This window comes from Lynx rufus, unplaced genomic scaffold, assembly GCF_022079265.1.
Source record: "Lynx rufus isolate CCGP_SWC_20201006 ecotype Redwood Valley unplaced genomic scaffold, mLynRuf1.p SCAF_22, whole genome shotgun sequence".
In the NCBI taxonomy this organism is placed as follows: domain Eukaryota; kingdom Metazoa; phylum Chordata; class Mammalia; order Carnivora; family Felidae; genus Lynx; species Lynx rufus.
Genome location: NW_025814837.1, coordinates 20,854,839 through 20,873,336, shown reverse-complemented (window position 1 = coordinate 20,873,336; position 18,498 = coordinate 20,854,839).

Here is an 18,498-nt window from a genome sequence, read left to right as displayed (position 1 = left end):
TTTTTGGCTTCTAGAGACTGCTTCCATTGCTTAACTCATGGCCACTTCCATCTTCAAAACCAGCAATGATTGATCAAGTCTCTCACACTGCATCGCTCTGACCGTGACTTTGCAGCGTTTCTCTTCCACATTTAAGGATTCTTGTGATTATGCTGGGCCCACCTAGATAATCCAGGATAATCTCTCTATGCTCAAAAGATTAGCAATCTTTATTCTGTCTTCAACCTTAATTCTTCTTTGCCATATAATGTAAATATTCATTCACAGGTCTCAGGAGATACAAACAATTAAGAAGTAGAGACAAAGCAGGGAAAGGTCCAGGACACTGTCTGGCTCCCTGGGTTCTCTGTGCCTGCTTTGGACACGTGCTCTCTGGCTCAGAATAATAGATGAGATCTCTAAGGACACCCCACATAGTGAGGAGCATTCAAGTCATAAAACATCTCCATTTTTTGCCCCCAGATAGTTGTATGACATACCTGACATTTGCCATGGAGTCAGCCTTCATAAATCCATAGATTGTTGGTTTGTTTACCATAAACAATCCTAACAAGGCGTATCCTATCCTAAGTATCCATAGATAAGGAAAATCTTCCTAGAAAATATCACCAGTCTATCTCCCTGGAGATCCATCTGTTTTTATGTTTACAAGGAGCCTATACTGGGCCACCTTCCCTCTCTCTTCCCAGGAGGGTACTCCTACTAATCAGGGAAGATAGTGACAGGCTAGCTACCTCAACTCCTTCCTCCCCAGGAAGGTTATTATAGATTGAGTAATAAAAGATCTATATAAAATGTCTAACACAGTGTCCTGCACACAATACATACTCAGTAAATGAGTTATTATCATTACTAGTACCAATAATATCAAATATGAATCTATAAACTTTATCATAATAGTGAATAAATCTTTAAGTGCTCCTTTGTTTAAAAAAAAAGAGACATTTAACACAAGCATCCTTCCTCTGGATGTATAGATTCTAGTAGAGGTTCTTAAATAATTACAGTAGACTAGAATATGTTTTGCTATATAAAAAATATAGACTAAAAACATAACAAAAATTCAAAGAACAAAGCAAATGAGGAATGTTTCACACAGATGGTGGTAGAGGCCATGGTGATGGCTGGTGCTAATGAACAGAAGGAAAGAGAATAGCACAGTGACAGGTTTGATTGCAGCCCAAGATTAGGTTTCTAGTGGGAGGAGTCTAGAAAGATAGGATTGATTCTACTGAGAATTTCAAAGACCACTTGAGCAGAGAACTTTGAATGCCAATCTCAATAGCATAGATTTCTTCCTATAGAAGACTCACTAAATGTTTTTGATTGAAGTGTGGCATCATGAAATCAGTTGGTATGAAAGTTGAACAGAATATGGTATTTTGAGAGAGGTTTTTTATTGTTTGTTTTGGGATATATCTAAGGACTCAGTCACTTTTCCATTTGTCCAAAAATGAAGTATAGATGATCTATTTTATGTTCTGGATTTTACTGGAAAATATAAGAAATCCTCCAAAGTCTGACAAAGCAGGGTTATTTTAGGACTTTCAGTGGAATCAAAAGGCCTGGGTTTTCATTTCATTTACTAACAAATAATAAGACAATCTAAGCAATAATTTCCTGTTCTGCAAAATAAAACTAATATCAATGTTTCATGTTTACTGTCAGGATAGAAATGATCTAAATTACCTAATACAACTTTCAGCACATATTACATACAATAAATAGTAGTCATTATTTTCCTCCATTGAGTAGATAATTCTGCTCTTCAAGGTTGTCCCACTTGCTTCAGTTTCATTGCCTCTACTTAACCATACTTAAGTTCAGAGCCTCCAGGAATAAAATCTTCATGTTTTTAGGGGAGTGGAGACCTACCTCTCCTACTCTACATTCTCCTCCAAGAAGCAGGATGCCAGTACCACCAACTGAGTGGGTATTTACCCCTGACAAACTAGTCTGTGTTTTTCACAGAACTAACCCCTACTCTTTCAAGGACTCTAACTACCCATTCATTGCCTTGAAGTTCATTTCCCTTGAGCAGAAGACCAGCTTAGCAAATTACCTCACAAGGCCATGTATTGCCATGACCCTAAATCCAATTTCATTCTAAGCATGTTCTTAAACTAGCCTACCTTGAGACCTCATTACAATTTTTCTAGGAATGAACACATGATTCTTGCATATAGATAACTAAGGTGTCTCACCCAAATAATTTTAGTCTCTTAGACTCACAACTGTTAGCAGAGGGAAGAAAAGTCAGCGAGGTAGTGAAACAGTTAAATAGTATGGCAAACATTCAAATATTATTAGCAAATAATTGTTTTGTGTTCCCTATTTTCTGGTGCACAAATGACCCCCTTAACATACCGCCAGACCTTTTTGGTCATATGACTGTTTAGAATTGGAATCTGACCAAAGTTAGCTAAAACCAAAGTTCTCACATGGCCTCTAGCCTAAAGTCTTCATGACCATATATAGAGTCTTGGTCACTGCCAAATGACTGCTCTCAATATATCAACATTCAAATTCCCAGAAAGAGAAGCTGACTGTCCATTAGCAGGTCAATGCATTGAGTCTCTTTGACTGAGATGTTCATCTCCAACCAATATTGAGTTGAATGGTAAAACTGCAGAAAGAGGTAAGAGGTCATCAAAAAAAGGAATCATTTAGAACGGAAATCCTAAAATTGAATCAACACACAAGATTAAATAAAACACATCTGAATGGAAAGTATAACTCATATATGGTAGCTAACAACTAATACTGCTTAAAATAAAAAGATGATCAAAGGCCCTTTGATGCTACTAGCATGGCATAGCTATGACTATGAATGACTTGAACATAAAGAAACCTGAGTCTCTGTTCCCAGGTACAGAGGTTATAACAGAAGTATTTCTCGAAGGAGTTAATCTTCCACATGATACTTCCAGCAAAACTTTCTCTGCCAAAAATGATCGGTTTTCCATAAGAATTAAATACTACCTCACCCATTCCACCAGGTACAGAGACACAAGGCACACCAGACAGCTTAAAGTGTAGGAAGCCAACAGCAAGGACAAGGAGAACCCCCCACAATAAACCCAGAAGGGTAGGGTCTCTAACAATTAGCAAAGCCCTGGCTTCAACCCAAAAGGGTCTACAGTGAGAATGTTAAAGTCCCTCCAACTTGTCTAGCAACAAAAACAAGAATTCCCTAGAGGCTAACCACCACAGTTTCTGAAGAAATAGATCAAGACATTGTGGAATGGATCCAGAAATAAGGATAAAGGAGGACTCCAGAGTACTAAGCCAACAAAACAACATGTGCCTCATTAAGGATGACTGGCTACTTCTGGCCAGTGGAGAGATGCCAACTTTCCACTTGAAAAAAAAGGTTTCAATGGTCTACAAAGCTCACAATATAAGCAAAAGACATGTGGCTAGCTATATATGTTTTGTAAACATTAGTTATAACCACCCACACATTGTATGAACCAAGTATTTCTTATACAACCCCTTTTGCTAAAAGGTATTGCCTTAAGTATCTTGTTGAGAATTTTACGTAATATACCTAAATCTATGTAGAACTGACCAAAAATATCCTTTCTGTATTGATGTGAATATAAAACTATAATTCTAATTGCTTCAATCACTATTCCAACTCCAGATTTGAAAAGATAAAAGATAAAAATTTGCTAATGGGGTGGATCTTACATAAATGTTTCTACCACACACACCAAAAAATAATAATGGTAATAATTAAAGGGGCAGAAGAAAATTGGGAGGTGATGGATATGTTTATGGCCTTGATAGTGACAATGGTTTCGTTGGTATGTATACAACTCATCAAGTTGTATACATCAAATACGTACAGCTTTTCCCATGTCAATCATATCTCAATAAATCAGGAAGAAGAAGGGGAAGAAGAGGAGGAGGGGGAAAATAAGGAGGAAGAGGGGGAGACGAAGGAGGGAGAAAGAAGAATCATCCAGAAAACATCCAACTCTCTGGTAACTAAACAGCAATTATTTATCATTTCTTCTGGTTCTGTTTATCAGCTTGGAATACTTTAGGTAACAGGAATCACTGCTTATTGCTTTATTCAATGCATTTCTACAAAATAAAACATCACTTATGACCTTCATTAGAGACATTGTTTTTAACTAGACTGTATGTTATATTCCTAAGAAACATTAAAAAAAAAAAAAACTAGCCCTGACTGATGCAGTAAAGTCGCCATTCCATGAATATATAATTTTTCAATCTCACTTACTGCTACTGAGAAAATGTTGATTGGCCACATCTACAATCTGTGTGTGTGTGTGTGTGTGTGTGTGTGTGTGTATGTATATATGAAGCAGAACAGTTACGTGAATTGAATGTCTTCTAATAAATAACTCCCTAACACCTTTAGCCCACACATGCCTCCTCTTGCTTATTTTATTAACAACCACACTTTATAAAATACCTTTCTACAAACACAGGGCTGAGAGATGAGGGACATGGAGTGGAAAGATGGCAGGGAGGATATTGCTAATACCAGTTGAATACATAAATACATTAATCACCCAGAGCATGCTCTGTTATTCTGCAGCTGACATTATAGTGTGGGATAAGCTCAGCCTCTGGCTCCTGCTCCTGTCAACTGAATACGTATATATCAAGGCCTTACTCTGTACCTAGCACTGTGGTGAGAAGCTGCAAGGGGGTGGGGAGAGGAGGGATGGAGAGCGGGAGAGGGAGAAAGAAGACAGTTCACGCCTGAGGAATACTGCTCTGATTGAGGTGCACATATGGCAAATAACTGAAGATTAGTGCTCAAATATTGCTGTGTTCTTTCTTATTTTGACCTTTAATTTCTTAGCGGGATTCATTGTCTACTATTACTGCTACCACAAGACATTTAAAAGAATTGGAAATCAAGTAAGTCAGTTGTTTTTCTTCTATTTAATAGATTTGAGAAAAGTCCCAATAGGAGAGGAAGGGAATAGGGTAAAACTATTGATAAAAAGCAAGTATGAGGACACCTGGGTGGCTCAGTTGTTTGAGTGTTCTGACTTCAGCTCAGGTCATGATCTCACAATTTGTGAGTTCGAGCCCCATATCAGGCTCTGTGCTGACAGCTCAGAGCCTGGAGCCTGCTGTGGATTCTGTGACTCCCTCTCTCTCTGCTCCTCCCCCGCTCATGCGCTGTCTCTCTCTCCTTCAAAAATAAACATTTAAAAAATTGTAAAAAATAAAGTATGAGGTTATCTATGAATGTCCTTTTTGTGTTATAACATTTCTGTATTACCATGGAAAATCAAACAATAACTTTTTGGGGCAGTATAACATTAAAACATTTTATACAAAACGATAAGGAGATATAGATCCTCTACATCTACAAAAGTCTCTTTTCAAGGTCCTAGTTTTCTTTAAGAATCACATTGAGTTACATATTTAGAATAAATAAAGGCACAATGTCTTTTGTATTAGGCAGACTTTGATTTGAATACTAATTCTCTGAATTCCTATTTGTGACTCACGTGATTAAGGGGAGATAATTTAACTTTTCTGAGCTTCAACTCCTTCTTCTGTCAAACAAGGATAACTACAACTATTTTTAAGGAAATAATGAAGATTAAAGTAAACGATATGAATAAGTTTACCTAGTACAGTGCCAGGTACATAGCAAGTAATTAACACCACTTTCCCTTCTTTCTAAACAGAAGTAAACAAACATATGATCTAAAGCTTTAAAAGATAAATATCTAGACACAGAATTTTTATGTTGTTCAATATTAAGAAGAGAATACAACAGTACTCAATTTCAGATATCATCCTGAAGCAGGCTTTGGGGAATATGTTCAGGGTGCTACCTCACTATACATTCATGGTACTTAGCATAGACCTGTGTTAGAGTACATAAGTTCTCTTTTTGTAATTAAGTATGTACATCTGTCTCTTCCATCCTACAATGAGTTCTCTGAGATTAACATCTAAATCTTATATATTATTAAGTAACTATATGAATGTATAAATGAGTAAGCACATAAGGATCAGATGATAGGAATTCTGAAATCATCCCAGTATGAATAAAACACACCACTATACAGCAAATGAGTGCCCACAAACTTACTACCTAACCGACAAAAATGAAATAAAGTCTAAGTGAAAAATAAAGATATTTCAATAATGACAAAAATCCTTGTGTTAAAATACTAAGTGAGAAAAAATAAAATGTCTATGTCTGGAGTAATTACTGTGTTGAATTTTTTAACCATATATATTAAAAAAAGACAGAAACATAAATGGTCATGATCAATAGTTGGCTCTTAAAGGATACTTTAATGCTCATTTTATTTGATCTCTGTCTCCATTGGACCCTGATGCTTTCTTTTCACTTTACTGATTTTTCCTGAACAATCTTCTTTATTAATGTATTCAATAAATCAACATATATTACTTAAGTACCTTCCACGTGCCAAGCATTCTGCTAGACACTGGATACACAAAAGAAAATGAGATGGGCATAGTCCCTGCCCCCACTGATCGTGCCAGGAAGACAAGCATCTAAGGAGAGTGCTGAGGGTCAACAGGCTCAGGACAGTGGACAAGGAAGGCACCTAATTTACTCAGAGGATGGAAAGCCTGTCAGAGGCAATAACTTTTAAGCTGAAAAACAAAATAAAAAAAGGAGTTAGCCTTGAGAAGAGGAGATGAGGGAAGAAATGGAGAGGAGGGGCAGGCAAAACAGTATTTCATTGGCTTCTACTGCCATCTATGTACTGATAGCTCCCAGATTTGTATTTCCAGCCCAGACAATCGTGACACCTCCAAGCTCATATATAGCCTTCAGCTACCTTCCAGCCCGTATGTCCAAACTGAAATCCTTAAGTTTTTATTTTATTTCTGGCTAGTTAACATACAGTGTTACCTTCTTTTAATTTTTTAACGTTTATTTATTTTTCAGAGACAGAGAGAGCCAGAGTTGTGAGCAGGGGAGGGGTATTGAGAGAGGGAAACAGAATCCAAAGCAGGCTCCAGGCTCTGAGACGTCAGCACAGAGCTCGACGTGGGGCTCGAACCCACAAACCGTGAGATCATGACCTGAGCCTTAACTGATTGGAGCCACTCAGGCACCCCAACATACAGCGTTATATTAACTTCATGTGTACAGTATAGTGATTTCAACACTTCCATGCAACACCCAGTATCCATCACAAGTGCCTTCCTTAATCCCTATCACAAATTTCACCCATCCCCTCACTCCCCTCCCCTCTGGTAACCATCAGTGTGTTCTCTATACTAAGAGTCTATTTCAAAATAAAGCAAAAAACAAAAAAGTGTTTCTTGATTTGTCCCTCTCTCTTTCCCTTTTTTCCCCTTTGCTCATTTGTTTCTTACCTTCCACATATGAGTGAAATCACATGGTATTTGTCTTTCTCTGACTGATTTATTTTGCTTAGCATTATACTCTCTAGTTTCATCCATGTCTTTGCAAATAGCAAGATTGTATTCACTTTTATGGCTGAATAATAATTATATTATTAGATATAGATATAGATATAGATAGATAGATAGATAGATAGATAGATAGATAGATAGATATCACCTCTTCTTTAGCCACTCATCAATTGATGGACACTTGGGCTGCTTCAATATCTTGGCTATTGTAAATAATGCTGCTATAAATATAGGGCTGCATGTATATCTTTGAACTGGTGTTTTTGTATTCTTTGGGTAAATACAAACCAGTTTACATTCCCACCAACAAGGCACAAGGGTTCCTTTTTCTCCATATCCTTGCCAACACCTGTTGTTTCCTGTGTTGTTGATTTTAACCATTCTGACAGGTGTAAGTGATGGTAAGTGATGATAAACATCTTTCATATCTGTTGGCCATCTGGATGTCTTCTTTGGAGAAATGTCTGTTCATGTCCTATGCCCATTTTTTAATTGGATTATTTGGTTTTTCGGTGTTAAGTAGTATAAATTCTTCATATATTTTGTATACTAACCCTTTATCAGATGTAATTTGTAAATATCTTCTCCCATTCAGTAGGTTGCCTCTTAGTTTTGTTGATTGTTTCCTTCACTGTGCATAAGCTTTTTATTTTGATGTAGTCCCAGCAGTTATTTTTGGTTTTGTTTCCCTCGCCTCAGGAGACATACCTCAAAAAAAGTTGCTATGCTAGATGTCAAAGAGGTTACTGCCTGTGTCCTCTTCTAGGATTTTTATGGTTTCAGGCCTCACATTTAAGTCTTTAATGCATTCTAAATTTATTTTTGTGTATCATGTAAGAAAGTTGTCCCATTTCTTCCTTTTGCATGTTGCTGTCCAGTTTTCCCAACACCATTTGTTGACGAGATTGTTTTCCCATTGAATATTCTTTCCTGCTTTGCCAAAAATTAATTGACCATATAGCTGTGGGTTTATTCCTCAGTTTTCTATTCTGTTCTATTGATCTGTGTGTCTATTTTTTGTGCCAGTACCATACTGTTTTGATTACTACAGCTTTGTAATATAACTTGAAGTCTGGAACTGTGATGCCATTAGCTTTGCTTTTTTTTCTTTTTCTTTAAGATTGCTTTGGTTATTCGGAATCTTCTGTGATTCCATACAAATTTTAGAATTGTTTGTTCCAAACTGAAATCTTTTGTCTCCATTTCCTCCTCTATGATCAAGAGGATGGAGGTGGGGGGTGGGGAGGATGGGTGCATGCTTAATCCATATTTCCAATCCTTCCAACCACCCAAACCAGAGAGCTTACTTTATTCTGTATTTCTCTCCCTCATCCTCCATATCCCATGGGTCACTAAATGCTATTCTAGGACTTAATCTCTCAAAACTCTCCATCCTGCTTATCCCCACAATCACAGCTCCAATCCAGGTTCTCATCATCTCCTGAAATGACTATCCAAATAATTACCCTAACCCCTGATTTATTTCTCTGCTTCCAATCTCACCTCAACTCTGAAACCATTTTTCATATATCCCACAGTGTTGTTTCAAAAATGCAAATCTGGTCATATTCCTCCATGACTCTTTCAATGTTCCCCAACTGCCCACAGATGACACTCTAGATTCTGCATGGCTTTGACATCCTTCATCATCTGGCCTCTACCTACTTCTCCATTTTAACGTCCTACCACTACCTTCTTCATACTTCAGGTTCCCAGTACACCAAATGGCAAGTATGAATGAAGCTTCTAAAATGTTCCTTCTGCCTGGAGCATACTATCTGCCTTCCTCCAACTTCTACCCTGCAAAATATTCCTTCTCTTTCAAAAACAAACTCAGTATCTCCCCTTCTATGAGTAATTTTCTGACTCTCCAATCTTGAACGTAGTGCTATTTCCTGTATATTCCCATATCTTCTCCTTCCATCATAAAACAATCTTTTCCTCTGCCTAAAATACTTTCCCATGGCAATCCTACCCCAAAATCCATACAGTTAACACATCTTCAATATTTAGATTCCCCCAAGCATTACTTCCCTAAGGAAGACTTCAGGGACCCTTGATTAAGTCAGCCTTTTTTTTTTTTTTTAATGTTTATTCATTTTTTGAGAAAGAGACACAGAGACAGACCACGAGTGGGGTAGGGGCAGAGATAAGGAGACACAATCTGAAGCAGGCTCCAGGCTCTGAGCTGTCAGCACAGAGCCCAACACGGGGCTGAAACTCACAAACCATGAGATCATGACCTGAGCCAAAGTCAGACACTTAACCGACTGAGCCACCCAGGCACCCCAAGTCAGGCCTTTTTATGTATATATGTATGTATTTACTTACTTACTTACTTATTTTGGAAGCTATTCTAGAACTTTGTTTTTACTTTTTGACAGAACCTTTCTTAGTTTGCAATTATATATTCGTTATAATGATTTCTTTATTAAGATCTCTTTCTTCATTAGTCTACTAAAGCAGCAGTCCTCTGGTCTATTTTTTTTTCAGTAATTTGCTTGATAACACACCATTGCAAGATGAACATTTAATCCCCATGACAACCTTAAGTTATCGTTATTATCCCCATCTTTATACAAAAAGAAATTGAGATTTTGAGAGGTCATGCAACTTTCCCAAAGTCAAACAGAGAGTGAGTGAGGATTTAACTTCAAGACGGTGTGGCTTTGGTATCCAGGCTTTAAAAGTCACCATAATATATGAATGGATAAAGAAGATGTGGTATATATATATATATATATATATATATATATATATGTGTGTATATATATATATAATATACTACTTGGCAATCAAAAAGAATGAAATCGTGCCATTTGCAACAACATGGATGGAACCAGAGTGCATTATGCTAAGCAAAATAAGTTTAGGCAGAGAAAGATAAATACCATATGATTTCACTCATATGTGGAACTCGAGAAGCATGTAGGGGATGAACATTGGGGAAGGGAGGGAAAAATAAGATAAAAACAATAGGGAAGCAAACCAAAAGAGACTCTTAAATACAGAGAACAAATGGGGGGGTTGCTAGAGGGGAGGTGGGTGGGGGGGATGGACTAAATGAGTGATGGGCATTAGGGAGGGCACTTGTTGGCATGAGTACTGAGTGTTTTATGTAAGTGATGAATCACTGGGTTCTACTCCTGAAACTAATACTACACTGTATTTTAACTAACTTGAATTTAAATAAGTTTAAAATTTTTAAAAGAGAAAATAAAATATAAAAATTACCGTCATATAAATGTGTTGAATAAATTATTCAATAAATTTTATTTTTCATTAATTATATTTAATTCATAAGACTACACGTGAATTTTACCTGCTTCATATATTTTTATGTTTTCTACATTATCTGTAATGATAATGTATCAATTTATAACAGAAAATGTAAATGTTTATCTAAAAGAACATTTTAGGGGCACCTGGGTGGCTCAGTGGGTTAAGCTTCCAATTCGATTTCGACTCAGGTCATGATCTCACAGTCATGAGATTGAGCCCCACATTGGGGTATGCACTGAGCAGGGAGCCTGCATGGGATTCTCTCTGTTCCTCTTTCTCTGCCCCTCCCCTGCTTGCACATGCACTCCCTCTCAAAATAAATAAAATTTTTTAAAGAACATTTTAGATCAACTAAATTTTATATAAATATTTTAAAGTGTGCTTTTCTCTACACCAGAGGTGTTCAAAGAATACAGCAAAATAATATTAAAGTAAGTTATAAGAGAAAGAATACATTTCACACCCATTAGTAGACTATTATCTTTAAAAATAACAAGTATTGATGAGGATGTGGTTAAATTGAAATTCTTATATATTGGGGCACCTGGGTGACTCAGTCGGTTCAGTGTCTGACTTCAGCTCAGTTCATGATGTTTAAGGCCTGCATCAGGCTCTGTGTTGACAGCTCAGAGCCTGGAGCCTGCTTCCGGTTCTGTGTCTCTATTTGTCTTTCTTTGCCCCTCCCCTCCTCACACTCTGTCTCTCTCTCTCTCTTTCTCTCTCTCAAAAATAAGTAGACATTAAAGAAAAAAACTTTTTTTTTTAAATTTTGTGTATTGGTGAGAATGTAAAATGATTCAGCTACTGGGGAAGCCGTATGGTAGATCCTCAAACTTAAACGTAGAATTATCATGTGATTCAGCAATTCCACAGCCAAATGAACTAAAAGCAAGGATCTATACATCAGTGTTCATAGAAGCATTATTCACAACAGCCAAAAGGTGAAGATAATCCAAGTGTCTATCAACAGATGAACAGATAAAATGTGATATATACATACAATTGAATATTATTCAATCTTTAAAAAGAATGAAATTCTGGTATATGCAACAACATGGATGAACCTTGAAGACATGACACTACATAAAATAAGCCAGACACAAAAGAACAAATACTGTATGATTCCACACATATAAAGCACCTAGAATAGTCAAATTTATACAGACAGAAAGTTGAATAGTGGTTGCCGGAGCCTTAGGAGAGGGGAATTGGGATTTGTTGTTTAATGGAGAAGAAGTTTCAGTCTGGGATGTCAATAAAGGTCTGAAGATAGATGGTGCTGATGGTTGCACAGCACTGTGAATGTACTCAATACCACTGAACTTCCACATGGTAATATGTAAAATTTTATGTTGGCTATATTTTGCCGCAATTTTTAAAAAGAAATAGAATAAAAAACTATTATGGCAATACTTCCAAAGGAAGAAGCAAAACAAATGTATTCTTAGAGACCTGGGAGAAATTTCTGCTGGAAAAAATAACTACGAAGAAAAGAGTATGTGGCAAATAGGGTTAATGCCTGCTCATATCCCACTGGCACCACCTCTATGTGTTGAAACCTGCTTACCAAGAACACTTGTGTCTCCATGCCTGCAAGTTCTTTCTACCGATGGAAGCACACTCAGCCTATGCATAGGCAAGCTGTAAGAGAGTTAATGCCCCAGGAAGGAGCCGTCAGCCACTGCTGGATGGGGACAAATACCTCAGCTTCCTTGTCCCTCTGTGAGGATAATTCTGAGGTGTGTTTCACGTGTATCCCAGAAATCCCAGTAACACTGGGCTACAGCTGCACACTGCAGTAACTTGCTTAGTAACATGCTATTGACTTTCTTCTCTGTATCCCTTCTTCATTCTCCTATTCCCTGGAATCATCTCCCAAATAAACTGTATTCAAGTCCTGGGTGAATCCAAACTGAGACACAAAACTCTAAGACCCTGATGAAAGTGCCCCCAGAAACAGCACAGAAAAGGAAAAGAGCATGAGACTGAAAAATGTTCTTTCTAACAGCCAAGCGGCCCAGAGTTGGAGAATAATTAAACAGTAATATGATACAAAAGTGGACATACACAAACTAGCCCCAATACTGTGCCTATACACTTAAATAAACAATATATCAAATCATAAAACTTAAAAGTGTGCTTTGGCATATCTTTATTTAATCAGTACATGACTGGCTTATTGTAATGCTAGCTTTATAATTCTATTGATATATCTTTAAAGAAAATCTCTTCTTTTATGGATTCTTTTGTAAATAGCTGCATAATGACATAAGACCATTTTGCTTTAAAGCTTTCCTTACTCTATATGCTAAATGTAAAATGTACAGCCTGTTTAGAGCTAAAAGCTTACCGGGTAATATAAAGTACTAACAATATGTTTGCTTTTAGTCCTGTGTATCTCTCCTCTCAGAGATTAAAACCATACTGAGAAAATCTTCAGTTCAGTGGTGTTTAAAAGGAAAACATCACTGTAATAAAAGCTTTAACAGGCCTCCTATCTTTAGACTAACAATCAATCCTCATTGCCTATTAAGTCACTTCGATGTCACTATTGGAGAAGGGCTGTATAGGTAATTATCTCTTCTGGTCTGCAATTGAAGTCCCAATATCCAACTGCTTCTGATTACAACTAAGTCCCTGAAGTCAATGCTGATCCAGGGGAAAAGGTGAGTACCAAATGTGTTGCTTTAAATGAGGACGGATATTTTTCTCACTTTTCTCCATCAGCCCATTTCCCACTCTTCCTTGAGCAAATTCATCACTTCTGACAATCCCCCTATGAGGGGAGGTGCCATCTCCATTGGGCAAGAGATTTAACCAACTATTGGAGAGCCAAAAGGGGAATGGAGCCTGAACAACTGACTCACACATCACAGCTTGAGCCACTAGACCAAGCTTCCGCCCTGAGAGGAAGATGAATCAGTCAACAGTGATTCATCCCACCAAGGAAAATGTGTTTTCCCTGTGATGGAGAAGTTCATTTTAAACATAATAACACAGAAAATGTAAAAGTTAATGAAAAGAACAGTGTTTAAATTCAACAGCCATGCAGGCTTTTCAATTAAAGATACAAATACATACTGTCACATGACCTGAAAAACTATTAATAGAGTGTGAACATTGTTCTTTGAAATGTCTGAAAGCAATTAAAATTTCAGTTTAGGGGTCCTTGGGTGGCTCAGTCAGTTGAGCGTCTGACTTTGGCTCAGGTCATGATCTCACAGTTCATGGGTTCGAGTCCCACATTGGGTTCTGTGCTGACCTGGACCCTGCTTCAGATTCTGTGTCTCCCTCTCTCTCTGCCCCTCCCCCACTTGTTCTCTGTCTTTCTCTGTCTTTCAAAAATAAATAAACATTAAATTTTTTTAAAGATTTCAATTTAAAACTTCATCAAAAAAGCAGGGAAATGTGTAGTTTTACATATTTAAAGAAGATAAAGTAAATTCTAAAAACATTTTAACTTTAAAAGTTTAAACTGGGGCGCCTGGGTGGCGCAGTCGGTTAAGCGTCCGACTTCAGCCAGGTCACGATCTCGCGGTCCGGGAGTTCGAGCCCCGCGTCAGGCTCTGGGCTGATGGCTCAGAGCCTGGAGCCTGTTTCCGATTCTGTGTCTCCCTCTCTCTCTGCCCCTCCCCCGTTCATGCTCTGTCTCTCTCTGTCCCAAAAATAAATAAACGTTGAAAAAAAAAAATAAATTAAATAAATAAATAAATAAATAAATAAATAAATAAAATAAAAGTTTAAACTATCACTGAAGAGGACTCTTAAAGAATAATACTCACCTTTGGCAAAATCACAAAAGAAGAGAATTTTTAATATAAACAATTTGGTGCAAAGGACTGGCTGAATTGGTACATTAATTTAACAAAAATAATGACAGTTGCTATTATCAAATGCCTACTGTGTGCCATCCCAAATTTTCTTAACAATTCTCAAAATAAATATTATCTGCATTTTATTGAGGAGGGACTGGAGGTTCAAAGAAGTTCAAGGGCTTGTCCAAGGTGCAGTAAGTTTCTGTTCTGAAATTCAAACTTAAGCTCTTCTGGTTCCAAAATAACCCTGACAATTCTTCACAATTCCAAACTCTCTCCCTGAGATATCCGAAGCCTACCTATACCTTAAGCAATGGGCTATATAATGTGGGCACTCAAAATAACAGCAGTGAATTACATGTTCTTTATTAGATTTCTACCGTGGTCACACCCACACCCACTCACCAACACACATATACACATGTGCACACCACTCGCAACTAGTTATTAGAATTATGAGTTTTTATACCAAACTTGTTACTATTCCCACCCAGATCATTTAATTATTTTTTTAATTTTCTAATGTTTATTTATTTTTGAGAGAGAGACAGAGCATGAGTGGGGGAAGGGCAGAGAGAGAGAGGGAAACACAGAATGTGAAGCAGGCTCCAGGCTCTGAGCTGTCACCACAGAGCCTGATGCAGGACCCAAATTCAAAGACCGCAAGATCATGACCTGAGCTGAAGTCAGAAGCTTAACCAACTGAGCCACCTAGGGGCCCCAGATCATTTAACTATTTTAACTGTATTACTATACAGTAGACTCAAAATTGTTGAAGGTTTTTCTTACATGATTAAGAAGCAAACAACCCTAAAAGGAATAAATCTCGGGTGCCTGGGTGGCTCAGTCAGTTAAGCGTCAGACTCTTAATTTCAGCTCAGCTCATGATCTCACAGTTCATGGGTTTGAGCCTCACATAGGGCTCTGCACTGACAGCACAGAGCCTGCTTGAGATTCTCTCTCTCTCTCTCTCGACCCTTCCCTGCTCATTCTATCTCTCTCTCCTTCTCAAAATAAATAAACTTAAAAATAAATCTGAGATAAAAGTACACATCCCTAAGTTAAAGCTTTCAATCTTAGCTTTGGTCACTCAAGGATCCAGGCATATTTATACCTCTAAATTGGTAGTTCTGACTTTTAACTTTTATTATATTTTAACAGTGGTTCTCAACCGGCCAACCCATAGAGACTTTACCACACTTCTCTAATGTAAGAACTAATATCTACTAACCTTTATAAAGTCTTTCATACAAATAAGACTGGCATACTTAAGACATTCACCAGGATCCTCAGGCCCATGTGGCAATGTGGCCAGTTTTGAAGAGTTTAATGGAATAAGTAGGATTATAGTATAGTAAATATCATATACTACTACAATTATTATTGTTGTTGTTGTTACTACTATTGTTGTTCTAGTAATAAATACTAACAATTAATCCTCTCAACAACCCTTTAGTGTCAGCACTATTATCATCCATGTGTTATAACTGGAGTATGCTCACAATGTATACACTATGCCTTGGAAAGATTAAGGAACTCAGATAATACAGCTGATATTCAGGGCCAGAAATGCCTGCATTTAACCATTATGACTTACTGCTTCCCAATTTCCATAGAGATCTGTAAGATAATTATTATATCTTTCCAGTGTCCTTGAAGCAAAGCTTAATTGTTCAACCTCAAAACTGCAAGTTGTCCATGTGTTATAGTATACTGACTATTGTATTTCTAAAGTGCACACAATGAAGCATTTACTAATTCTGATCAACTTCAAATCCACTTCAGAGTGAGGTACTATTACTGGCATCTATTAGTAAGTCTAGTCACTGTGCCAAGTACTACCACTGTCCCTAACTATGCTGCCAGAGGCAGCTATCAGAGCAAACACCTGTGCTGAGACAGCACTGGGAACTGTCCGTGGTGTTGACTGAAATTCTGCCTTGAGTTTGCTTTTCCATATTTCCACTCAGATTCTGCCTGCTAACCAAACCCTGACCTTCCTTGTTGGTAGATCCCACTTCTAAACAAGGCTTTACATATCTTCAGTTCTATTACAATCTAGCCTTGTCCAGATTTTCACCTCCTGACCATCCATCTTTTCTAAGCCCTGCCTGTGCTACCATGATCCCACCATAGCTTCATTTCCTGCTTGTATTTTCTTTCTTTCTTTCTTTCTTTCTTTCTTTCTTTCTTTCTTTCTTTCTTTCTTTTTAATATTTATTTTGAGAAAGACAGAGTGTGAACAGGAAAGGGGCAGAGAGACAGGGAAACACAGAATCCAAAGCAGGCCCCAGGTTCTGAGCTGTCAGCACAGAGCCCGATGGGGGTGGGGGGAGGGGGGGCGCTTGAACTCACGAACTGGGAGATCATGACCTGAGCCAAAGTCGGACACTTAACCCACTGAGCCACCCAGGAGCCCCTTTTCCTGCTTGGATTCTTAACAAATCAGCCTACCACTATCTTGTCTAAGGTACTCTTTAAGAAGGGAAAATGCAAATAAGATTGCATAGTAAATAGTAGGGATATTAGGATTATCCTTGCCATTTCTCCCTTATGGCTTAGGCTATATGAAAGGGAGGGGTGGGAGGGGTCCCCCCTCTGGTAATCACAAAGCTCCCCAGCCAAGTGTTACTTGAAATTTGTTACAGGAAATGGAGTCACAAGGTGAGAAGAGAACTAGCATGGGAGACACAGATGGAATTGACTGGCTGCAGTGGGAAGCAAAAGACACAAGTATGGTCCTATGGGAAGTTAAGCTTAAACATGCTACTTGTTTTCTGGTAGATACTAGAAGCTAACCTTCAGGTCCTAACAACAAGTTAAAGGGAGGAAATAATTTATAAGTGATTTATCACAAAAGAAAATAAAATCTAAATATTTAATCTTTGCTTAACATACTTATTTGTAGCTATATTACCTTTGCAAACATAAGTTTCCAGGCCTAAATTATTAATGAAATGCTGTCTTTCATTAATTTAAAGTGTTTGATATATAAATAACTTTCACAAACTAATTCAAACTAGCAATGTATGACACTAGTCTCAGAGATAGTGTGAAATTTGCTTTAAAGATTGCTGCTGGCTGTCCAATAATTATACACTGTGACATTGCAGCAGGGTTCCTGCCTGGCCTCCATCTTAAATTAGAAAACATTAAGCCAGTTTAAAAAGAAAAAAAAATATGTACCAGCATGATATCACCCTAGCAAATGCATAAATACATTTACATTTATTTAACTAATTGCCCCCTTCATAGCCAGGTATTTATAGCCTTAAATCATTTACTTTTTTTTTTTAATATCACTGTGCTAGTCATCCTTCTCACAACATAACAATTTATTCTTATCACAAACCTGGATATTTTGTTGTAGATGGGTTTACCCTAATGACCACAGCTCGGTAGTAACAAGCATTTTAATAAAAGTTAGGTACCAATAGTGAACAAATAACATGCATCCTCCTGTTAGCAAAGATATAAATACAAAAATTAGTGTGGGATATTCTAATTTCTTAATATAAAACCTAAAAAGCTTGAGGAACTTTGAAGAAAATAAGAATTTAGGAAGAAAACTATTTTATCTTCTGACTGAACCTCAAGAGCAATAGGCAAACTCTTTTCTTTTTTAATGTTATGTTATTTAGATGTCAAACCCAAGTTAAGTAATAGATTGGCCTCTTATTCTTTGTTTTTTCCTATAAAGGGTCACAGGTACAGGGGTTGTGTCTCTCACTACCAATACCTCCCTTCCCTTCTAGGATAAATCCATGGACTTTTTCCATAAAGATCTAGTGTAGGGCGCCTGGGTGGCGCAGTCGGTTAAGCGTCCGACTTCAGCCAGGTCACGATCTCGCGGTCCGTGAGTTCGAGCCCCGCGTCAGGCTCTGGGCTGATGGCTCGGAGCCTGGAGCCTGTTTCCGATTCTGTGTCTCCCTCTCTCTCTGCCCCTCCCCCGTTCATGCTCTGTCTCTCTCTGTCC